At 38.8% G+C, this 26,750-nt stretch overlaps 1 long non-coding RNA gene across 3 annotated transcripts in view; it reads right to left on the bottom strand.

Moving 5' to 3' along the window:
* Positions 1-13,310, bottom strand: part of LOC128097750 (uncharacterized) — a 97,758-nt gene extending 84,448 nt beyond the window's left edge. For 2 of the 3 annotated variants that reach the window (XR_008213969.1, XR_008213970.1), the window contains exon 1: positions 12,228-12,473. This is a non-coding gene — a long non-coding RNA (uncharacterized LOC128097750). Of the gene's footprint in view, positions 1-12,227; positions 12,474-13,020 lie in introns of those variants that run through there. The other variant, XR_008213971.1, reaches the window with a different exon arrangement.
* Between the last annotated feature and the right edge of the window lie 13,440 nt (positions 13,311-26,750).

Here is a 26,750-nt window from a genome sequence, read left to right as displayed (position 1 = left end):
GATGTAAGAAGCAAGAAGGAAGTAGAATGTGTGATCCTATATTTTATATACATTAACCCACATTCCTGTCAAGCAGGGCAGGACATGTTCCTGTCAGTAAAGATCTTGAATTCAGCCAGAAAATCAATTTCTTGTTCCTTAGGAAGGTTCTAGAAAAAGTTGGAAGTGATGACATGTGAACCCTACTGATTCCTCTCCTGTAAATTCTTACATCTTATAACAATTTATAATATTCAAAGTTTCAGACATATTATATAATGCAATATTCAACAGCATGAAGTTGCTAAGCATCAATGTTTCTATTAACAGATTAGGAACTAGTAAAATAAATAGTTGTGGTCATAAAGATAAAGAGCAGCAAACACATAAGATCAATTTTTGAAATGCACAACAATGTTTTCAGCTAAGCAATGTGCCACAGAGACTGCTCCAAATGTCCATGCATGAGAGCTGCCAACTGCCACAGCAGGAAGACTAAGCATGTTAGAAATGTCCCTGTAGTTCTCAGTGTCTGTGTCTGTCCCAGTGGCCAGCCTCAAGCACACCTGGATATCCTGCCCCCACTATTCCAGATACTTAGCTGTTATGTCTGTTTTGACAACTCTTTGGCACATGGTATAGAGTATAGGAGAAGAAGGATGTAAGCAAAAATAAACAGCTCTTGAGACACTATATAGATATGTGTTTAATGTCAAGAATCCCATTGCAACCTAGTTATTTCAATTTGAACACAGACAAGGTCTGGTCTGTTTATGGGATCTAAAGTTTGGGGTTAAATGGTTTACATGAACAACTAAGATTTTCTTACAAAAATTGGGGGAAAGAAAAATGTCTAATTCCCTGGGGATTGAGTGTTTCCTAAGGAACCTCATCCACAGAAGAGAAATGTCTAACAAGTTTTAGGTTTGAGAAGGCTTAACATTTCTGTTGACTCCATAAGAGAAGGAAACAGTAGCATTTCCAGGAGGTCTGTATGTTACTTACACATGCCTGTAAATGCTTATAGAAGAAGCAGGAACTGAGAGCAGAGGTTATATTCATAAACAATACATGTAACACACATATATGTTACATTTATATAATTCATGTGAGTCTACTTCCCTCATTGCTTATAGGAGCTTGAGAATACTGAAATTAATGCATCACAGAAAGACCTTTCTACAGTTGAAAACCATCTCTGAGTCATCTTATAAAAATTTAGAAATTCAAGCATGAACAGTTTAGAAAATCAATAAAATACATAATGCTGTTTTGATCTATTTTCACCAAAAAGGAGTAAAAAAAAAATTAGCTGACACTTGAAAGGGATCATTACATTTAATGGGAAATGCACTTTTGTGAAACAGCTCTAATCATCTGACACACTAGATCAATGGATACAAGAATGATGGGTAATTTTCTATAATATTCTTTGCCTCAAGTATTTGATGCTAAGATCATCACTCTGACATCTAAGTACACTAAAGTACTTGAAAAGCACCAACTTGTTAAAGACAGTAGTGAGCGACCTAATCTAATTATAAGACTTCCTTCTGGAATCCACAGATATCATCCTAACTACAACGCTAGGTGAGTTACAATGCTGAGTTGCTTTTTTTCTCTCAATCTGCTATAGATAATTAATAAGTTATTACAAGGGGAAAAGTTTAAATTCCAAGTGATGTAAAAACTGAATATTCAAGTTGGAGAAAATATTCAGTGGTTAGGAACATTTCTTGTACAAATATAAAGATGTGAGTTTTATTCTTAGTACTTATGCCTGCAACTCCAGCACTGTGGAGGTGGAGAGGCAGGAGATCACTAAAGCTCACTGTCTGCCAGCATAGCACCAGAAAGATGCATTGTCTAAAGGAATTAGATAAATGAGCAGAACATTAGACATCTTAATCTAGCTTCCACACAGGCATGCACCAGCATGAACCACATCCACCCCCCCCACCCCCCCTCCCACACACATAGGGACATAGACCACACACACATATACCACACTTAAATCAGAGCCACATTTTGTATTAAATCTACAATTTAACATAGAAAAAAGGGGCTGTGAAAGAATAGACAAATAAATAATCAGGGTCTTTTACTTGTAGAATAAAGTAGCACTTTACTATCAGTTGGGAGAATGTCAGAGGGATAAAGTCAAGAGTAAAACCTATATCACATCAATGTCAAGAAGGTAAAAATAGCCAACAGGGGTTTCCTGGAAATATATAAAAAAAAAAGTTTACTTTAAATTTTAATGTTTCAGTTTGGGACTATATTAATGTTTCTAGGACCTCAAGTTCATTATTACAATGAATAATAATGAGTCATATCCCATAATGTTAATATTATGTCAGTTTATTTTTTCCTCAACCTTAAAAAAAAACTGTGAATCGTTTTCTCTTCTCTAGACCACTCTAAAACAGAAACAAAGTATCAAATACAGTAGACTTGAAGAGAGAATTTTCATAAAAGAGAGAAGACAAGGAGGGAAAACAGTAAGTTACACAGAAGAGAAATTCATGGGCAGAACACTGAGAACAAGAATACAATGATAAATCATGTTCTAGAACAAAGCTTCTCAAGGAGGGTTCTTTTGAAATCTAGAGCTCTACAAAGTGTCATGAAAGTATTCTTGAGATTGTCTCTAAGATATAAATAAAACATCATTTGTGGATCTATGTGGCTCATGGAATGGCAGCATTTACAGTAGAACACAGTAAGTGAGCAGCTAGTCCATGATTTCATTAGTAGCCCTTTAGCCCTTGTAGCTGGAGTTCTCCTAGTCCTACTCGGCTCGCAGATGCTCAGACCCAAATAAACACACAGATGCTTATATTAATTAAAACTGTTTGGCCTAATGGCTCAGGCTTCTTGCTAGCTAGATCTTACACTTAATTTAATCCATAATTCTTATTTATGTTTAGCCACATGGCCTGGTACCTTTTCCCAGTTCTGCCTTCACATCTTGCTTCTCATGGTGGCGGTGGCTGGCAATGTCTACTGACTCAGCCTTCCACTTCCCAGAATTCTCCTCTCCACCTATACTATACTTCCTGTCTGGCTACTGGCCAATCAGCATTTTATTTATCAATCAATCAGAGCAACACATTCACAGCATACAGAAAGACATCCCCAGCAAGCCCTGAGTTGCAGAGTCCACAAGGACAGCCTTCACTTATGTGGGTACGTATTAGTTTTTCACATGACTGGAGGGGCCACCAACAGTTGGTGAGTATATGATAGCAGAAAGAAGATGACAGGCTGATGACACCAGTGTCTCCATCCCTACTGAGGTCTGAATATAAATTACCTCTCAAAAAATCATATGTTGAAAGTTTTGTCCCTATCTAGTGGAATTATTGAAAATATTTGCACTATGAAGATGTTAACTTTGTTTATGTATTACTTCATTGGTGAGTTATGAGGAGGCAAGGCATAGTTGGCGAGATGGGTCATTACAGATATGTCTTTAAAAGTGTATCTTTGGTTCCTGGATTCTAGCTCTATGCCTTTTGGCTTCTTGTCTGCTATGAGGTGAGAGTCCCTCTGTGCCTTGTGCTCCAGTGTGTGATATTCTACCTCATCATAAGCCTGAGACAATAACCCAGCTGACCCTGGACCCAAATGTCTGAACCATGAGCATAAATAAATCTTTTCCTCTCTAAGCTATTTTACTCAAGTATTCTGTCTCACTGACAAAGGACTGGTTAAAATGAAATTGCCATGAAAAGTAGGGTCATTGTTATAATTTCCTCACCATGTGGGTCAGATGTGGTTGGTATGAGCTTGTAAAAGAAATATGAGAAATGGAGACACTACTTAGGAAAAGTTTAAAATATGATAAACAGATCTTCATAGATTATTTTGATGGCAGTTCAGAAGACCAGAATGCTAATAGGTACAGGAGTAATAAAGACTGTGCTCATGAGACTTGTAGATAGAAATAAAGACACTACAGGAATTGGACTAGATGCCACTCACATGATATTGAGGTTATGAATTAGTCTATGTTATGCTCATCTCTTGAGACCTTGAGTGAGGTTGAGTTTATAGGTGACAGACTGACCAATCATGTAGAGAAAATGTCAAGTCAGCATCAGGCCATCAAAGTTTAGTCACAAAGAGAGCCTCCAAGTGCTGTGGGATGTCTTTCTGTACACTGTGAATATGTGTTGCTCTGATTGGTTGATAAATAAAGCTGCATTGGCCTATGGCAAGACCGCTTAGAAGCAGGTGGGAAATCCAAGCAGAGATATGGAGAGAAGAAAGGAGAAGAGGGGAGATGCCAGCCTCGGCCTAAGGAACAGCAAGATGTCAGCAGACCAGTAATATCACAGCCATGTGGCAACTTACAGATTAATAGAAATGGGTCAAGTTATAAGGGCTAGCTAAGAAGAAGCCTGCCATAGGCCATGCAATTGGTAATTAATATTAAGCCTCTGAATGATTATTTTATAAGTGGCTGAGAGACCACGAGACTGGGCAGGACTGGAGAAACCTTCCAACTATATCCAAAGTAGTACCCAACTGACAGAAAGCTCTATACCCTATTACCCTGACAAGCTCTTTCATTTAAGATTTCTCAAGGAAAAGCATGACCTCAGTTCAGACAGTGCAGTACAATGTGCTTCTAGATGATCAGCAGTCTGGGATCTGCAGGAAGACCTGTTCAGCTCATGCCCATGGCTACCTCATCCCATGCCTCAAACTGGGGTTAGTCCATTTTTCCATAAGCCTTTGAGCTATAGATCCTTTATTTGGAAGCTAGCCTCTCTCTCTCTCTCTCTCTCTCTCTCTCTCTCTCTCTCTCTCTCTCTCTCTCTCTCTCTCTCTCTCACTCACTGAAGGGAAACTAAAAGATTAGGACAAAACACTGCAGTTTGCGCCCCCATCCACCAACCATTCTCCATATCCATTCTCTGCTTGTCTCACTCAGTAGCTTAAGCGATAAGGTGACCTAAAGTCATCTTTTGGAAGTAACTCAACTAAGCCAGAATTGCTGAGTTTGTCAAGCCACAGACACAGTTAGGCAGGAACATTCTAAAAAGCACTCAAGCAGATCATCTGCCTTCTATAGGGTTTTCTCTGACTCAACAATTTCATTTTTGCACTCAGGGCCCATCCACTGACCTCTTCACCAGCCCTCCTTGTCCATTTGTTATTGCTCACACTTTTGCAAGCAGTCTTACTTAAATTAAAGCCACTCTCCTTCACACAGGTGACTACTTGGCCCTTTCCTCATTGGGAATATTTTCCTCACAGTCATATTTCAAGGCTCCCCTTGAATATTGTTATATTAAAGTCATGGCCCATTTGGGGCCTGACCCATAAATCAGGTTTGCCACATCTACAAACCAGCCTAAGCTTCCTCCCCACTTCTGTAAAGTGTAGATAGAAACTAAGGACTGAGTTGATTGACATAAGGGTCTGAACTAACAGTTCACACTTGGGATTCTTAAGTCTAATTCTGCCCCTTCAAGGTCATATTGTTTGAGAGTCTCTCTGCTCCAATGGGAGAGAAAATAGTTTCACAGGTGTCCACACACTAACCATTCCCACATCCAAATACACTGATCTCAGCTATAAACTGAGGATTTGTGAGTGAACTCACAGAGATTATATTCCTACCATAAGCCCAACTTTGGCTAGGAATCCACATTTTACCTTGTTCCTGTAGGCTTCCACCCTAGACAGTCATGGAGATGTGAGGCATTGAATTCAACTCAAAGCCTATATACCTAATAATCTTCCAAATGGACACTATTTACTCAACACAGGACAGTAAGCAAATGACTATAAATGTTTTGAGTAAATATTAGGGAAAAACATTAAAAACTAGAATATGGCAAATTTTGTCCTCCTGGGGACCTGAGCATCCCTGCCAAGTTTTCTGGGTCTGAAAACTTTAAAGAGAGCTTTGACTAAAGAGTGTGACTTTGAATAAAGGTGACTCCTCCAATCTCCTGTGCATTAAGCAACATTGCTGATCATTCTCTTCTGTGTTATCATTAGGACTATTGTGTTCTGTCAGTCTTTCATCGGCTTCTTTAGATGCTCCTCCGACCTTGTAAATCAGCCGAGCCATTGCAATCTTCCACTATGGCTTTAGGACTTTTTCATGTCTATTACTATTAACAACATCAAATCATGTTCATCTCTATGACTGTGAGCACTGCCACCTGCAGAGGAGAGCTAGCCCTATGCTTGTTAGCGAAGATGTGCTCATCTTTTCAGGGCAATCTTGAGGGCCTTGCTGAATGGTGCTTCCTGCTCCCACCTGCTACTTCTCTGCCTTCACACATGGATCTACTCTGGCATGTCCTCACTCTTTTCGTTTCCTACATTCTTGGCCCCACATCCCTCTCAATGATTTCCTGGGAGAGAGAAAATAACTTCTCTGATGGAATATACAATCAGAAAGACCTTTTCAATATGGAAAAGGAAATCTTTGGTGCTCTAACTTAGCTGACCTACAACTGATTTGAAGTTATACCCAGTATTTATTTCTATTGCAAAAAAATAATATATTTCATAGATTTGAATTAAATTACATTATGAATATAAGCCTTTTTCATTTTCATATTCTCATTGCATTATTTTGTGTTTTATTTATGTATGTATTTCACAATCAAGTCTGATGGTTCAAGTGCAATCTTTGAAGACAGGATGTACTATGAAAAAGAGTTTAGATTCTGGCTTATGATTCATTTACATATGGTTAGTGATGAAGAATTGAAATTTTCTAGGTTATTTTACTGTGCTGGTACATCAAGAAAGGGGTGGAATCTTATCTACAAGTAAATACCCTTATACAGGGTTCTTCCATGTTGGTTGTGATAGACAAGTGAAATGTTGCAATGTCTTCAAAAATCTTGAAAAGACACTTAATTACAAATCACATCCAATTGGCAAGGAAAAGGGATTTTATTTTAAATAGCTATAGGAATTCAAAACAGCCTGGAGATTTTTTAAGAAAAGTCATACTCATTCAAAAGTTTCAAAATTGAGGTATCGAATAACAAAGCACACTGTCTTAAAGAAAAAGAAAGTTATACTGTTGGTAGTTAAAAAAAATTAACACCACTCATCTGGTGAATAAAATGAGATGCAGTTGGAGAAACTGTAAAGGTCCCATTCTTAAACCAAATAAGTTAATGTAGTGATGAGATGAGACAATGTCACTTAATACTGAAGCAGTTTCATGTGGTGATCTTAAAAAGCAAGAGCCTGTTCCCTAGATCAGTTAACGAATAGATTTAGACAATAAATATTATGCTATCATACCTGTATCACCTACAAATGTTGGAGAAATTCAAATATAAGTTTACTCTTCAATCAGTTGCTGAAAAGCAATAGTATTGGTGGCTTCTACTGAAGAAAAAGAAAACAACAACGTTCTTGGAGAGACTGCCCTGGCAACTAGCCCAACCCTGCCCCATCAATGATTATAGACACGAAAGTTTCTTACGTTAATTATTTTAATCATCCTAACATGGCCTCCACCCCCACCCCCTGCTCTTTCCACAGGAAAGTTTTAATGAAATCAATCACTATCTGCCTGATGCTACAAAAATAATTAGCCTTATAAATAAGCAAAAGCCAAGGTTACTTTAAAATGTTGGGGGTGGGGGAGGATGTTGTAAAGCCCTGAACATATAGCATAAAATGTTTCTCTCCATGCAGAAATCTTTGGCTGAGCACAGAAAAGTTGCCAATATGGTTTTTTATTTTAAAAAGCACTTCAAAAAATTACTTCCAAAACTAATGTTTAAAAAAATTACCTTCAAAACAACTTCTTCAAAAAATAGAAACTGCATCACCTTCAATGTTGTTTCAAAAAAAAAAAAAAGACACCAAAAACAGCTTACTGAAGTATTTTCTTCCCATGAACACAACTAAAAGAATCTTGACTGTAAAGGAAAATGAATTTTATTGGGAAATAATAGATTTAAAAAGTGTATGTTTCACCTTCTTGAGTACAGTATGGGATGGGGCATAGAGGCCAGGAAGGGTAAGGGGTCATGAAGAGGAATACGGGATGAGACAGTTTCAGAGCCTCCCTTTGTACTCCTTTCCTACTGTGCACAGTTCACGTGGGTGGGACACATGTACAGGAACAAACAGCATCATGTCCTAACACTGTATTCTTAGGTAAAAAAAACATAGACCGTATCCAGGAGCTCCATCACCATGACTTAATCTCTTATGGCAGACACCAAGTCATGTTACAGCATCTAAGCAGTTGCTTGAATCCAAAGAAGTCATTCACCAGAGGCCAATTATTGTCTTAAAGCATGGTTGCACAGTCTGTACCATGTGAGACTATGAGAAAGTTTCTATGGAAAAGAGAGAATTGGGGAGGGGGTATATTTTGGAAGCAGAGCCCAGATTTTTAGTGGTGCCAAGAAGGGAATGCATATAATTTGTAAAGCACCCACAGGGCTCTAAAACATGATTAGTCAAACACACAGAAACATTTTCAAACCCTTTCTTAATTGTAACAGATGGCTGAGCAATAAATTTCTATTTCAAGCTAAAGGATGTGCTGTAAATATATCTGGCTGAAGCCCAGGCTTGCCAGGATAGTGTTTCATTGTTGGAAGAAGATTGAGTCTGTATTAGGGAACTGTTAGAATTGGCCCCATTAGCTGCCTGGGTGGAACTGTAATTATTGAAATTGAAACCTTTAATATAATACAGTCACAGACCTAAAAGGAACAAGTCCTGTATTATAGTCATCTCATTTTACACAGAAAAAAAAATTAAACAAAATTAAAGCCTAGATAAGTTAAGTGATTTTCTTCTTACCACACAGCTGATTAATTACAAAACTGAAACCCAAACTTAAACACCTGGCTTTCCACTTACCATTATGTCACCAGTAATAACAACACTCAAAGAAAAGAAGCAATAACTCACCCAAAGTCACACAGATAGCTGGCAACAACATTTTCTGTTCACCCAGAACATCTCACTGGAGAGTCTGATTTCTAAATCACACTCTTCAGGACAGGTTGGAAAAGAATTCTCAGCTTTTAGCTTGTAAAAGAATTTCCTGTTGAGGAATGTATGGAATGGAGAAACAGGCATTGTGTCTGGATGAAAAGGACCCACATTCTAATCCCAGCCCTGTCACTAGTTAGCTGTGTTCAGCTTGGCCATATGCAGATCTCATTAAACCTCTGCATATTCATTAACAGTCCAGAAAACTAGACAGTTGCACCAACAGCTTTGATGTGAGTTTCCAGTAGGAAAGTGTAAGCCAGGAACAAGCCAAGCATTCTGCACATTAGCTGGGTCACTTTTAATGTCCACGTCAAATGTTTAGATTCTTTAGGATGTCATTGACTTGAAATAGGGTGAATAGATGAAGTTCTATTCTTTAAAACTACAACAGACACCCCCTTGTGTCTTCAAGTCAGTGGTTAGAAGCTGAAATAGAAAGAAGATGAAAGTGGTACATTCAGAAATTTTTCACCCACCCACAGGTGAATTTCAACTTGAGACACAGGAGGCTTTGAAAACGTGTTGTTTCTGTTTCTGTTTTTGAGACATATTCTCACACTGCAGCCCATGGTCTGGAACTCATTGTGTAGCCTAAGATGACCTCGACCTCATGGTAATCCTCTTGTCTCCACTCACTAGTGCTTGACTTAGAACCACAAGCTCCCTTGTCTGATTTTAGGCTTCAAATTCTGATGCTCCATATTTCAACTAGCGATCATTATGATGGAGTCTTTCAAACACTGACTAGTCCCATGTCCTTCTTGCAGGAAATGCCTCATTCCTTCATTCTCCTCCCACTCACATATCTGAAAGAAATGTGGCTGTCCTCCTCAAATCAGACATAAAACCATGAGCTAAAGGGAGAGGAGATGTTAGGAAGCCTTGTAGGCCGTCAGAGAGATTAGGTGACACTGGCCTTTCCTCTGGACCCTTCAGCTTGTTACTGGTGTACATCAGGAAGACCAAAATCGATCCATGATCCCTGAGGCAAGGAACCTGGAATTATTATTTTATTTTATGGCTAAGCAATTGACCTTCCAACATAGAAATCTGGACTGATCGTGTTCACACAGTTCCAGTAATGCAAGGACATTGCAAGAGGAGGAAGTCCAGAAGGGTCATCAGAAAGATACATAAGCAAGAAGCAGAGCTTAGCAGGTCAAATGTCCCAAAAACAGAGTGTCAGGTATGGCTAGTGATAGGGCTTTGACTTCCATCAGGCTGATGGATCTGGGGAACAGATATGGGGAGTGCCACCCACACTGGTGAAGAGCAAGCACCAAGGGCTTGGGAGGCTACTTCATCAGCTTCTAGAATGTGGGACTTTGTACAGCTAGTTTACCCAGCACTCCCTTCTTAACGTTGTCTGAGAAATAAGTAAATCTTAATCCTATAAGTTTCTGTCACATACCAAAAAAAGGTTGACATTTTCTCAGTTCAAATGTGTAGACATGAGCACACAGATTGTTCTACTACAAAATCCTGTTTGTGTAAATAACACAAAGTTATTGTGTTACATATAGCTCTGGAGGTTGGAAGTTTCAAATAATTTTTCTTTCCAAAATTTATTACATTTTTAGTGTGTATGTGTGCGTGTGTGTGTGTGTGTGTGTGTGTGTGTGTGTGTGTGTGTGTGTGTGTGTGTGTGGTGTTGCACATAGGCAGGTCAGAAGACAACTCATGGGGTCTAAGTCTCTCTTTCCGGCATGTGGGTCCCAGATCCTCAGGATTGGTGGCATTTACCAACTGAGCCATCTCTATGGCCCTGAATTGAATCTTGTTTATTAAAATCGAGATGTCTGAAGCTCTAAGAGAAAAACAGTCTATTTCCCTATTATGGTTTAGGTGTAAAATGTTCACTGACAGACTTGCATGTTTTAGAACTTGGTACCCTGCTGGAGGTGCTGTCTGGCAAGGTCTTGGTCAGAACCCTTAGGAAGTGGAGCCTTGCTGGAAGACATGGATCACGGTGGGCTAGCCTTGAGGTTTCATAGCTCAGTCCTGCTTCCTGTTCTCTGTTTTCTGAAGGCCAATGCAATGTGACCAGGAGTGTCTGGTCCCTGCTGCCTTGTTCTTCACCCCAGTGGTGGACTAAAGTATAACCTTGAATTTTAACAAAGATAAGCCCTTCCTTATGTTGATTCTTCTCAGGTATTTTGTTACAGTAATAAGAAAATTAAACCATATACTTACCTTCTCTAGTTTCGATGGCTAGCCTGCAATCTTTGTTCCTATCTTCAAAGCACAGCTCTATGATGTGCTCTATCTGCCTTTGAGTCTCTTGCCTTCCTTACACCTGATTATTACACTGAATCCACCTGAGTAATTCAAGGTAACCACTCCATCACAGCTTCCTTAATCTCATCATAACTGTGAAATCCCCGTAGATGTGTTCTTAAGGACATGTAGTTAGGAGTCAGGCATTGTTAAATATGAGTAAGGATAATTTACTGAATATGTATTGTGAGCACTCTTCCTGTAGATGAACAAAACTCTTGGAAACAGGACATTTAACCCTTTATGACAGGCAGCAGGAAGACCCTCACCTTATGCCCGGTTGCCTTGTACAGAAAGTGGCCGCAAAGAGGCCCTCTCTTCGTCTTCTCAAACAATCCACAGTAACTTTGAGGAAAGTTTTTCAGCAGCAACCACCACTGCAACTATTTCTCCTGCTGCTGGAAGTCCTACTGGTTTCAGGGGGCCTTGCACTAATATTGACCATTCCAAGTAAACTGTACTGGCATTGGAAGGCTCTTCTCCAGACAATACAAGGGTCTTTGGAAGACTCTACTCTAGAAAAGGCAACTTCAGTCAACTCTAGATAACACTGCTCACCCTGCAGTTACTCTCACTAAGGACTGGAGAGAAAGCACCTCCCAGTAACTCAGAAAAAATACAACAAAAACAACAGCAACAACTGTGCTTAGTGCAATGCGAGGCTTGGGGTTGATGAACTAGAAGCCTCACACTATCACCCTGTGATGAACAGAGAATAATCTGAGCACATGTTTACCAAACCCAATTCTATCTGTACAAGCAGCCTATTTCTCAGTTTTGGTGAATCAGCCTGGTAGATTTCTTTCCTATGCATTATCCCCTGGTTTTGCAAGGTATGACTCCAATAAAGACTTTTCAAGAATTATTTTATCTACTTGTGGTCTTATTATAGGTAGAGTGGGCTGATGCAGCTGCTCAAAGAACAAAAGAACCCCTGGGACTTTTAGCCCCAGACCTACCTGGAAGAAGAGGGAAGGGAGCTGAAGAGTTCCAGGGAGAAGCTGGGGACAGAAACTGCAGAGAGCTGAGAGGACAGATGGTGAGAGACTATAAACAACCAAGGATGAGAGCTCCAGGCTCCAGGTGCTGGGAGAGTTCCTGGGAACTTCCAAGGGCTACAAGCTAAGAGTCCCAACACACAGTCATCGGAAATTATAACACTGGCTGCTGGCATTAAAACTTCACAGCAAAACGTCTCTGCCCTGAGTGCCAAAAGATCTACAAGCCTCTGGCTTTTAAAGCCTGGAGATCCTTAAGCCTCTAGCTCTCACAACCTAGAGCATTAAGCCTCTGGTTCTGTAAGTCCAACCCACATCCATCTGGCCCTGCAGTCCTCGGCACTGCCAACACAAAGGAAGCTGTGCCTTGCCTATTCATGATTTTCATCCAAAAGGAGCCAAATGACCCTCAGCCAGCCGTTTGTGACTCTTTTACAGGGAACATTAATATATTCACAGCTTCCAGCAATTACAACGTGGTGGTATTTGAGAGGTCTCGCCACCAAACATCTAAAATTGTTTATCTGAAGTTTTAAAAACTAATGCACTCATCTCTATTCGCCCTTGGGGTCTCTTTGACATAATATCCTATGTTGGAAATGATACAAGTGCATTGATATCTCTCTCATTCTTTTTCTCACTCAAATTCTAAGATCCCTAAAAAAAAAAAATTCCCTTATTTATTCCATTTTCATCTTTAATTCAGACTCTTCCAATCTAGTCCCTTGATTATTTCAAGGGCATGCAAACTTACCTCTGTAGCTGAAATTTTCTCCAGTCCTGCCTGGCCCACGGTCAGGACAAATCTCTCTCACCCGTAAGTCCAGCAGCCGCTTAGACCCAACCAAGTAAACACACAGAGACTTACATTGCTTACAAACTGAATGGCCGCAGTAGGCTTCTTGTTATCTAGTTCTTATATCTTAAATTAACCCATATCTATTAGTCTATAAGGTGCCATGTGGCTCGTGGCTTATTGGTACCTTACATCTCACTTTTCATGGCGGCAGCGGCTGGCAGCATCTCTCGACTCAGCCTTCCTGTTCCCAGAATTCTCTTCTCTGTTTGTCCTGCCTATACTTCCTGCCTGGCTACTAGCCAATCAGCATTTTATTTATACAGCGCGATATCCACAGCATACCTCCATTTTCTTTCTACTTAATTTCCAATATGCTTCCAGAGTTATGTCTTAACAACAACACATAAAGGAGTTTATTTGAATAAAGGATAATTCATAAATTAGGAAGCAGCAAGCTGAAAGGAGGTTGTGGACTACATTCCAGGAGTGTGAGTGACAAGCTTTTCCTGTTTTGATGAATACAGCAGCAAGGCAAAGGACTTCTCCCATTGGATGAAGCTAAGTACCCAGTTGTGTGGGTGTGAGTCTATAAAAGGGTCGGTAACCAACCAGCTTCTTGGCTGTGCGTGAGAGGCTGAGCCTCAGCCGGGTGTTCCTTTGCTTCGTCTTTCTCTTCTTTTTAAGTCAGTTAAAGAAATGCCTTGAAGTTCACTTTCAGTTTGCTTACTTGTGAGTTCTGGGTACAGAGAAAGCCTTAAGCTAAGGATCTCATTTGTTAAAATCTAACCGTGTGTCAGACCATTGTTTAATGATCACTTACCGTTTAACATGGTAAAAATCCAAGTACCTCAGTTTGAAATCAAAATCTGTAAACCTTCCTACCCCACTCTATTTCCCCTCTAATCCTGTTTCCTATCCCTCAGACCCTACCCACATAGAGTACTCAGTGTCTCCTACAGATGCCCCCAGAACCAAAGAGTGTTGTGACTTTACTCACCATATTTCTGGACCTCCCAGTTTTCTCCTATACCTTGATATTCAAGTTAACGTTTTTGTAAGCCCACCCAAGACACCAACCGTGTCTGTCAATTTGTCTAAGCATCTCTGCTCTGGGTGCTGTGCTCTAAAGGAAAACAGCCATTCTCATGACCGTCAAAAAAAAAAAAACCTCCCGAGTTCTCTTTACTATTTAAATTCCACAACTCTCATTACTACTTGATACTTTTATGGTTGTACATAAATTCCCAAGTAAGGTCTCATTAAAAAGCAGAGACTAGTTCTCTGTTTGTTTTTGAAAAACTGACCCAGCATTTAATATGGTTTAGGTCATTCTAAGTGCTGTATATTTCTGTTGTTCTTGTTCTGAGTAAAACAGGGACTCAGTCTGATTCTTTACAGAATAGCAGATGAGCAACAGTCTGGGGAATCAATTGGAAAGTGCTGATAGGCATTTCAAATTTTACTTGGGATGGATAAAAAAGAAAAAGATTTCTTTTAGCTTTTTCTTTTCCTTACTTTTGTTTGCACTGGTATTTGGAAAAATAAATTAAGGAAGTGGAAGGAAAGATATGAGTATTCTAACTCAGTTTCAGAACTAGACATGTCATACACATAGCAACACCTGGAAGAAGCTGAAATGGTCAGCACATGAAAAAAAATCTCAGGAAACAAAGTACAAATTCAAAAAAATCCTCATAGCAGAATTTCACTGAGGTCCTTGCAAAGCAATCATCCCACTACAGTTGAGGAGATGATGCTCTTCAGAAGAGAGTGGCTGGCCAGGGAGCAGAGGACTTAGTCGTCCAGCAAAGTTGCATTCTTACATAAATCCTTATTTAGTGGTCACACAAGCTTTGGATACCATACCTGTAGCAAAATATCAGAGCACACAATATGAAGAAATTAATTGTGATATCTTATGAACTCCTTCTTTGTGGTTACCAGAAATCATTGTTTATGCCAGAAGCACTAACAGGCTATGATCACATCATGTAGATTACAGATAAGAGTCTTGGGAAAACTACTTATTAAAATGCATGTAACCTCATTGTTACCCAAGGCTTTGTATGTGTGACATCATTCATTTTAAATAAAAGACTTAATGAATGAACAAATAAAAAGGAATAAAGGGTAACCACTTCTTTTTCATCTTTTCTAGAATGTATGTTTTATTTTAGTGCTTTTTTTCTTGAATAGAAAACTACAAACTCACTTCTCTTGAGATCTGTTCAGATAGAATTAATTATTTTAAAATCTTAGTTCAGTGGCTGGCATATGTCCTTGTTGGATCCCTGAAACTATTATTCCTCCTGAAACAAACCACACACACACACACACACACACACACACACACACACACACACACGCACGCACACACACACACACACACACACACACACACACACACACACACACACGTTTCTTTGTCTACAGAGTAGAATTCCAGTTTATTCATTACATAGCATGAAAGACAGTCAGATACGTAGGAAGATTTTACTAAAGCATAAAAACATGATGATCAACTTAGCCTTGCTGTTAACTGAAGGGAAGAACAAATAAAACAGAAAACAGAGTAAAAATAAATAAATAAGTAGGACATTGATATAGTGTATCTTTTCTGTTGTGTAACTGCCTATGAGATGTTAAGTTGAAATATTGTCTAGCATTTTGCCAGTAGGGAAAAAATAACAACAGATGGACCAAGCAGAAGGCAGAGCCAAACCGTTTTGTATTCTTTTCATTGTAATTTTTTTCAGTTTCATTACAGATACGACTGAGATAGACAATCTTACATCAGATAAGATGCATCAGACAGTCTTACAATCATGTAACATAAGTGTTTCTTTTAGGGTTATTTTTATAAATAGGGCATTACCACTAAGGTCTTTTCCGGAAGAGAGAGATGAGGCTAAGAGTGCTTCAGAAGTAGGATTATGTAAGACTAGACAAGACTGGGAGATGGCTACAAGGAGAGTACACACATGATGTCACTGCCCTGCACTTGATATGAACTGATCTTTCTCATGAAGATATCTATTAATTACCATGCCCTAACTTTGATCTTGGTCAATTTGTCATCCAGAGCTAAGTGGTAGAACAGCAAAGGCAACAGATGTTGGGAATGACAAGCCAAATTACTGAAAACACTGCCAATAATTTCCCCTCAAAAGTAAATGGTCTGACTTTCTAATCTCCAGAATTCATTTCTTTCATAAACAGTTAGTTGATGGCTTTGTGTTGTCAAACTAGAATGCCATCTGTTTCCTAGATGCAAATAACCTTACTGCTGCCACACCTGCTAAGTCCATCCTCCCAGTTTATCTCTGGTTCTTTTGTCTGTGGGATCACTTCTTTTAGCTGTAACATAGTCAGACTCACAGTTGAAAGCCTGATACCATTTCCACAGGAAATCTGCATATTCTCTCAGGTATACCTCACACCTAAAGCTTTTACATAGCACATTGCCTGGCATATTTTATGTCATTTTTAATCATAATCATACAGAAGCATATTTATAAAATATCTTCTTAGAAATTATATATTGAGGTGCACTAATTAATTAGTGATAGGAACTAGCTTTGCTTAATAACTTATTTGTATAATGTGTACTAATCTATATGGATTACATAATCCTTGATAGTTAACTATTATTTCTGAAAAAAATAAATCAATATATTTGGAGTTTTTATCTTTTCTTTTTTATTAAATTTTTCAGCTATTTTACATACCAACCACAGTTTCCCCTCCCCCATTCACTCCTTCTCCATTCAGAAAGGGGCAGACTTCCATGGCAGTCAACAAAGCGTGGCATATCACGTTGAGGCAAGACCAAGCTCCTCCTCCTCCTGCATCAAGACTGGGCAAGGCATCACACCATGGGGAATAGGTTCCAAAAACCCAGATCATGTGCCAGGGACAGGTCCTGATCCCAGTGCTAGGAGCCTCACAAACAGACAAAACTACATAACTGTCACCCACATGTAGAGGCCCCCTAGCTCAGTGAGTTGGTGAGTCAGCTCAGGTCAGCTGTCTCTCTGGGTTCCCCTGTCATGACCTTGACCCCATCCTGGCTCATACAATCCTTCCTCCTTCTGTTCAACAGAACTCCTGGAGCTCCACCCAGTGCTTGGCTATGGATCTCTGAATCTGTTTCCATCAGTTATTGGATGAAGGCTCTCTGATGACAATTAGGGTAGTCACAGGGTTTTACTATGCTCCCTAGACTGTCTTCCACCTCAATCGGCTGCTTTAGAGTGACGGGATGACAGACTAGGACACCATGATGGGCTTCACTTTGTTGTTTCCAGCTGAGAGACCTAGAGTAGAACCAAACACAATTGGCAAAACAACAACAAAAAAATGAAACTATTCCTAAAGATATTCTGCTGTACTCATAGATTTGTGCCTTGTCTTGGCATCATCAGACAGGCCTCCTTGAGCAGCAGATGTGAGTGGGTAAAGAGACCCACAGACAGACATCATGTGGAGAGAGAACCTAAATTGGAGTTCTCCACCAGGTCCCTCCTGACAGAGATCGGGCATCCCCACTGAAGAGAAGGAGGAAAGATTGCAAGATTGAGAGGGGATGGAAGAAACCAGGAGAACATGGTCCATTGAATCCACAAATCAGGGCTCACAGAAACTGAAGCAGCAAGCACAGGGCCTGCATGGGTCTGCACCAGGTCCTCTGGGTATACGTTGTGGCTGTCAGTTTGGTGTTTTTGTGGGACTCCTAACAGTTAGGAGCAGAAGTATCTTTGACTCTTTTGTCTGATCTTGGGACTCTTTTCCTCCTATTGAGTTGCCTTGCCCAATCTCAATATGAGGGCTTTTGCCTTGTCTTATTGTATCTTGTTTTGTCCTGTTTGGTTATCATATCTTGGAGTCCTGCTCTTTTCTGAAGAGGAAACATAGGGGGAATTGATCTGGGGGAGAGAGGAGGTTGAGGGGAGCTAGGAGGATTGGAGGGAAAGGAAACTGTGGTCAGGATATACTGTATGACAGAAGAATTTACTTTCAACTAAAAAAAAGAAAGGAAATTTTCCCAGGTTCTGTGCAAGATTGGCATCAAGGATACAGAAATGATAGAACACATGTGGCTTTTGCCCTCATGAGGATTACATCTAGCAGAAGAGAGGGAATTTAAATGTATTATTAACTATGACAAATGCTATGAAGAAACAAGGGCTGTGAGCAGAGGTCATAGCTACAATTCAGGTTAGAATGACAGAATTATAAATCTTTTCTCCAAAGAAGAGACTTCACAAAGATGACTGTGAGAAACGTGAATACAAAGTAGATAGAAGAGTGGACTAGACAGTCCTTTAGGTGGGTAAAAGGTAACTCTTGACAAGAATGGCTGGAAGACAGGTGAGCTGCTTGCCTGATTACATGATTGCTGGCTTTATTGAACTGCTTTTAAAGCCAACCAAGGGGAAGGCTGGAATGAAGCAAACACAGACTGGAAAACCGTAGGTGTTTACAAAGTCACATTTAAGATCTCCATAACTCCCCTGTGTCACTCAAATGGAAAATACTTTGCTGGGCTAAGTCATCTACTGACTTCTACTCCACTGGTTTTCCTACTCGATCACTATGGGGTCTTTTGTTACTACTTTATTTTGAAGTTATGGCTTCGAAAGACATTCTTGAAAATACCCAATAGAATAGTGAGTTCCTACTTCCAACTTTAGGCTGCATCAGTGTTTTATTCTGGAGACTGTTTACGTTTATTATATTAAAATGTTAGTTATACTAAGAGTGATTGCCTGCCTCCCTAGCATCAAGCCTCCTGCTTTTCCTAAATATTATTTATACCTAAGTTTAATCCTCACAAAATTCTGACTTTCTAAATCAAGATATTAATGTTCTGGAAATGTAAGCACCTTTTCTAAAGCCCCACAAGTGGAGAATACTGTGGCCACGAATTCGGAAGAGTATCCTCTAACTCAAACCAGTTCTTATTGTTCCACATCACGTCATCTTTTCAACAACCTGGAAAAAAATGAAAGCACCCATAGTCAGTTGAATAATCCTTCTCCACAGTGCTTTTTTCCTTAAAAACATAAGGTACTAACGACATGGGTATACGTGTGTTGATGAACAGATGTTGCTATGGAAACAAATAAGAAACTCATTGCTCCTTCACATGAGCAGAAAAATGGTCGTTGACGCTGTTTTTGCTTAGTTTAGGTTGACAGAAGGCTAAAGTGAGTTGGGTCATGGTGCAATGGAGAACAGCCTGCTCTTCTTGTCAAGGTACTCATTATATGTTTAATGGCTGCCTGAATGGTTACTCATCCTAGGTCGAATGCTTATTATATGGTTAATCATCTTCATACATTGAATGATTATCTAAACTTCACTGTTACTTAGGAAAAAATGTGGCTATTCTGCAATAATTCAGTACTATATTGGATCAACTTTGTGAAATAGTGCACCTTTTTATGAAATGTAATATTTGGTAGTAATTCTTAAGAATTTCACACATGTATCATCATATTCATATATACAAATCAGGAATAACTATAAAGGAATAATTATAATTTTAGGTCAGTTTGTGTATAGTATTACAAATCAAAATTCATTTAAAAATTGTCAAATAATGTTCATACAAACCAAAATATTTTCCTATAGTTTTCATGAGATGTATATAGGACATTTTTCGTACAAGATTTATTAAAACATCATTACTGATCTTTATTACAAACTATAAATTTTGTCAACGTAGAACACTTGCTTCATCAATTACAATAAAATCTACACAAAAACAGGATTTCATTACTTGACCTCATCATATGTCCCATTCCCAACACTCAGAGCCATACCTTATACATGTTGACATACAAAAATGTTTGAATTAATAAACTAGCCAATAAAGCAGCCAAGGAGGATTTTTTTTTGCTTATTTGTTCTGTGTTTTGAGCTCATGCTATTCTTGAATTCTGATTCTCTGTGTCAGCCTATTTATACATGGAAGAGCAGTTTATCCTATGGCTCCATCAATTGTTATCAAGAATTATCTGTCAATCACAGGGAACAGCCTTAAGATGTAAGTGCCCTATAAATAAAAGACTATAAAGAAGATAGCAAACCTTTCTGATAGTGTCCACCAGTTTCAAAGCTTATTCTATCTCTCTGCTTTGTATAATTAGAACTTGAAAATAATCATATTATCATTTTAATTATGACTATTTGAGGTGAATCTCTCTATTCATGGTTGAAATCATTCAGATGTCTTCCTTTTCTTTGTAACATGGATTTGTGGTTCTATGGTATGTGTTCTACTGTATTCTGGACTTAATACAAATGTCAAAGTCACATTTTTAAGCATATGAAGCATCCAAAATTTTGTTCTAGACAAAGATTAACAAGGCATAGCCTTTTCCATAGAGGAGCATACAAAAGTGAATGGAAACATAATCAACCACAAATACCAATTAAAGCAAAGGCAGAGAGAGTGTGTGCTTACAAACATAAGAATCATGATCCCATTTTGCTCCATTTACTCACTTTTCATATATTCATTGTTGGTGCTGACAATTCTTAAGAAGCTAAAACTGCATCTGTATTGAATCTATAGATATTAGAAGGGAAAGGTATTTGGATTGTGTTGTATATAAATATACACATTGAACTATGAATATCTTAATCAAGGTTTCAATTGCTGTGATAAAACACATTGATCAAAAGCAACTATGGGAGAAAAGGGTTTATTACAGCTTAACATTCTAAGGTCACACTCCATCAACAAGGGAAATCAGAGTAGGAACTCAAGGAGGAACTGAAGCAGAAGCCATGGATGAGTACTGCTTACTGTTTTGTTCCTTTGGCTTGCTCAGTCTGGTTTCTTGTACTCCACAGGACCAACTGTCCAGGGATAACACCATCCACCATGGGCTGGGCCCTCCCTCATTGATAACTAGTTAAGAAAATGTCCCACTGGCTTGCCTACAGCCTGTTCTTAGGGGGGCATTTTCTCAATTATTGTTCATTCTCAGATAGCTCTAGATAGTGGCAAGTTGGCAAAACAAACAACAAAGACCCAAAATGTTGGAATAGTTAAAATTTAGATTCCCTCTTTCCATATGTACTGTGATTTTCTTCTGCTTCATAAACTTTACTGGGTTGAATAGTGTCTTTCAAATAATCACGTCCACCAAGAACCTGAGAAAGCAACATTATTTGGAAAATAGATTCTTCAGAGGCAATGTCAATGGCATGGATGGAAATGAGTATATGCTGGATTCAGACGACCCTAATCTGGTGGTACTATGCTTGTTAGAGACAAGGGACTTGTAGAAAATAAAATGCAAAGACATTTGATGGAGGCAGAGATTACAATGGCATGTGGGATGCTAGAGCAGAAAAGCATCTAAACTGAAGCACTGAAGAGTGTGGTCTTGCAGTGGAAAAGGGCTATGTTTATAAAAGGACAAGGGGATTTTCTTACATTTTGTTTGTTTCTTTTTCACAAGTTTAGTCTCTGACTGGGCAAAATGGTGACCACTTGTAAGAAATGACAATCCATAAAATAACGGTTATCAGAAATAATGGGATTGACGTAACTAGCATCCAGAAGGTTGGACTGAGGTATATGCAAATCTACCTCACAATTTATCCTTCCCTATGTTCAGCAGTGTTTGAAATTACAATCCAAATAATAACAACGATAGCACAAATATCTGCTCAAATTAACTAGGATTCAAACTATACAATGCTGAGTCAGGAAAGGTGGTCAATACTAGCTCTAGGTCAGTGAGAGAAATGACGGGGTTAACTGAGGAAAGAGAGCCATTTGGTTGTCAACTTGATTATATCTGGAATGAACTATAATCCATAAATGGAGGATACACTTGTGATCTGTATCTTGAGGCAAAAAGACAACATACCTTTGATCCAGATCTTGAGGCTGGATGACACATGCCCTTAATCCAGATTTTGAGGCTGAAAGGCACTCCTTTAATCTGGACCACACATTCTGCTGGAAAGACAATGGAAGAAGGAAGGGGGTGTGTTTGTTCTTTCCTTTCTTGCCTTAACCTCATCAGTATATCCACTTCTTCACTGGTGTTAGAGTCTACATCTTATACAGAAAACCAGCTGAGACACCCAACCTCGTGGAACTGAGCAACTACTAGATTATTGAACTTTCTATTCACAGATACCCATTGTTGGACTGCAGCCTATAAGACATTTCCATAAATTCACACACACACACACACACACACACACACACACACACACGCACACACGCACACACACATGCACACGCACACACGCGAGCGCACGTGTGTGTGTGTGTGTGCGTGCGTGCGTGCGTGCGTGTGTGTAGATAGATAGATAGATAGATAGATAGATAGATAGATAGATAGATAGATAGACAGATAGATCCCATAAATCTGTGACTCTAGAGAACCCTGACTAAAACAAAATGTCTCTCAAAAGCACCATAGACAACGAAAGAGTAGGCTTGATATATACAAAAACCCTCAGCAGATACTAGATGATGAGATTCACCCAGGACTCTGACTTTCAGTAGCCACTAGCTTGTGTACCCAATAACCTTCTCTTGATATCTAGATGTTATATATGTACCTATCCTTATCCCCAGAATTCCTTCAACACTGAGCCATAGTTATAGGAAGAACTGAAGAGGAAAAAAGAAAAAGTATCAATTATTAGGACAACTCTGAGTGACTAGAAATAACTAAATCCATTTATTTTCCCCCTAGGTTTGCCCTAAATAAGTATTTCAACAATTAGGTGAAACTGTAGCTTAAGACAAAGACCAAATTTAGCTATTAACCTAGCATCAAATCCGCTTTTGATAGCCATAGCCTATGAACTTCCTAATCATTTACAAGATGCATACGGTGTGAAAATAAATTAGTTGTAGAAAGGTAAATGTGCTTAGATTTACTGTACCAGGGCTTGCTCAGCTCTGAAATCATGTGGTGGGAAGAAATTAACTGAGCTGCTGTGAATTCCCTTGCAGCACATCTTCTATGTGGTTTTCTTCTCCAGCGTGTAGTGAGAGCCACAACATTCTGTAAGCAATTTCTCTTGCACAGACTCACACCTGGTTTCTTTTCCTCACTTCCAAAGGTGAGATAATTGTAAACAGAACTTTAGAAAGTTGTACACAAGAGTTGTTTTGAAGACAAAAATGCCCTAAACATTTCAGCAAAGAAAAATAGTCAGGTAAGATAATATTTTGTGAATTGTTATCAATTTCTAAATAAGAATTTCAAAAAATAACCTATGAAGTGAAAAACAAAACCCAGGATCCATCAATCTAGTTATGTTGTAAAGTGTAAAGATATACTATTCTCTGCAAAGTCAGGAGCTACTACTTCTCAGTTTGAGGATATTTACACCTTCATTGTCTGGGACTAGAACATTTGTTCGTCTCCCACATATAAAAATCAGCTGTTCTCCAATGAGAAGGCTTCTCTATTTATCAATCAGGATGGATCAACATCATAACTTTTACGTAATACCCCCAGTCTCTACATGGATTGCATTGGCCCTCAGGGAACCAACTTACTTCTTATGTCTCTGGGATCACAAATTAGATCATGTTTGATGAATGCATAAGAAATGAAAAGAGCCTTGATCCTAGGCAGCACCCTCAAAACAAGCTTCCTTGTTAATTGAAGAGCTTACACCTTAAATAGGAATTGTCAAGACTGACAAACTCCAAAAAGAAGAAAGAGACAAGGGGAAAAGATAATTGACACTGATTTCAACCATCACATACACACATTGACTGAACATTCATACAAATGAAAGTTTTAGAAACATGCCATGGAAATTCAGAACATGTTTGCTGGCAGTTACGTTTCTCTCTTGGATCCTATCAAGAGGTCAACTGATCAATTAGAGACTCGTCACACCAACAATTATCTTTAAAGCAGACTGTCCTTATCAGCCATTTTTGATTAACGTGAAAGGCAAAGGGTCAAGTCTATATTTCACTTGAATCATTTTTTTCTTTTGTCAGTTTTAGAGGAGAGGAAATTAACTGAAATGGGTAGGAGTGTACAAAAGCAAATTACCAGCCAGTCATTTTACTCAAAATGTCATTCGTTCCTGTTGTTTGTCAGATATATCAATTTGGTCATTCATTAACAATTCACCTCAAAAATCTCATAAGTGAATATCCTAGTTGCAGTGAATGCCACCTAGCAGTCTGTTCAGATTTCTATATGTATCACTATTGGCTGTTTTGTAAAGTCCAGTTTTAGTTGTTATTTTAAATGCCTGCTGATAAAACAACTCTGTGCTTTGCCAAATCTGAGTCAGGTCTTTCAGCATTTGTCATGAATCTCACTAAAGAACTCTCTAAAGCTCCTGTATTAGGCAGGTCTGAGGAGTAATGAGGAAGCAATAAAGCTGGATGTCCCTTTGCTTTACAAATCTATCATGAAAATGCATGCTGTGCACCATTACACTATATCTAACCAATAATGCAAACTAGTCATCTAGCTACTTTAGGAGAGGTCTGAAGCAGAAGGAGCAATAGCCTGGGGCATTGAGAGGTGCAATTTATCCCTGCTTCCCTTTACCCCTTCCATTCCTGTTGGTTCAGCTACACTTTAAAACTATAAAGGTATGGCCAGATATGTATTTGAAAAAACACTGTTGTAATCTCACTAAACACCAAGTTACTAGTTTGTCTATAATTCTATTGGCTCTTAAAAGTTCCTGCTGCCTCCATGAACACTGCTGGTGTTCATGCCCAGCTTCTCAATCCCTGCACATGGCATAAGGGCAGGTGACATGTGACTAAGAAGTTTTCAGTGATGCTGGCACTGCTGGACCATGCACTGGGAACTTAAACTTTAGAGCACATAGGTACAAAAATCTATTTGTAATTACCTGAATCCTAAATGAGTTCCATCCTGTGTGCATGTTTTAGTATAACTGAGTAATGTTTTAGTATTATAGTATTGTGGCTACCACATAATTTGAGATTTCCATTTTCTTGTATTTAAATTCTAATGAGAGTTGTTTAATATTTTATAAAATCACATTTACCAGTAAAAAGTCATCCCCAGCTACAATCTAAGCACCAGTAACCCACACTTCTATCTGCCTGTGTTTATGCAAGTATATAATAGACAAGGTTGAAACTCCTTTTATAAGCTTAAGTATTAAATTAATAATGAATATGAAAATAAAAATGATCTCTATATTTCATTAATGTTAGTTGTTTCAAAGATATTAATACCATTATTGTCCTATTACAGCACAGGCATAAAGTACTCATTGAAATTATTGACTTGTTTTGACTATAGCTGTTGGTGTTCACTCTCAGTCTGATATTCTCTAAGATCTGCCACACAGCTTCTCTATATCCTGTTCATTACTGCTTACTGTTATATACCATTCCCATTGCCTATCAGAGAATATGATTTATAGTTTCATATATATATATATATATATATATATATATATATATATATATATATATATGACTGTGCAGGCTAATTTTATGTCACCTTGACACAGGCTAGAGGTGTTTGAGAGTAGGGAACCCCAATTGAGAAAATTGATTGGACTATAAGCAAGACTGTAAAACATTTTACTAATTAGTGATTGATGTGGGAAGGCCCAGTCTATTGTGGATGTGGTCATCCCTGGGATGGCAGACCTGGGTTCTATAAGGAGTAGGCTGAACAAGTCCATGACCTCTGCATCAGCTCCTGCCTCCAGGTTCTTATCCCATTTGAGTTCTTGTCCTGACTTCCTTCAGTGATGGACTATGGATGGGGAAGCATAAGCCAAATAAACCCTTTCCTCCTCAACTTGCTTTTGGTCATGGTGTTTCATCATTGCAAAAGTAACCCGAACTGAGACAGAGATCCATGGAAGGATTTCAAAATAGAACATTGTTTCCTACTCTACCCCTTTCTTATATCATACTATATTTTAAAATGTTACTCTCAGCCCTAATCTGACAAACAGTCATCTCCAGTGAATAGTGATGAATGAAAAGATTCTGGGTGCACAGGTACTGAGAGTAAATGATGGATGAGTGCCCATTCTTGAACAAGATATTTATACCATCCCCTCTATGGCTCAAGGAAGAGTGCAGAAGATGTGGAGGGGTGGATGTAAAAGCCAAAATATACAGAAGAGGGCTGCAAAATACCATCTTCTGCATAAGACACAGCCATTGTGAACTGGAGCCCATGGTACTTCCGGATGCCTGAATGGGTTTGCACATAAATGGGTCTTCAACACTCATGCAAGGATGGAGGAGACCGAGAGGCCCTGAACCTCAGTGCTGAACGACTTGCTACTGATACATTCAGGGAGACTGTCAGCTGTGTACCCACTGGTGACTTTACCAGCCTCCAATGGCTAATCCCAACCCAATGGTCACACAAATCCTAGTCAAATCAAATGGGTCACAAAATAAAATCAAAAGTGGTAAGTCAGGGAAAGAAAAATGGGAAGGAAGAATTACAGGAGGTGTGAGGGAGGGGTCCATAAAATACAGACATAGAGAGTAATCAACATGCATTGCATACACACATGAAAATATAAAAAAGTTAATTGAAATAAGGACCTACTTCATATGCAATCATACTCCACCTCTCCATCCTTTTTTGTCTTTGCACATTAACATGCTTTTAATTAAGTTTATTTATCTCCTTTTCCTAACACTTACAAAT

Source organism: Peromyscus californicus, unplaced genomic scaffold (assembly GCF_007827085.1).
Source record: "Peromyscus californicus insignis strain IS unplaced genomic scaffold, ASM782708v3 Scaffold_5__1_contigs__length_169319896, whole genome shotgun sequence".
NCBI classification, from domain to species: Eukaryota; Metazoa; Chordata; class Mammalia; order Rodentia; family Cricetidae; genus Peromyscus; species Peromyscus californicus.
This window is presented reverse-complemented; position numbering and strand designations above follow the sequence as displayed.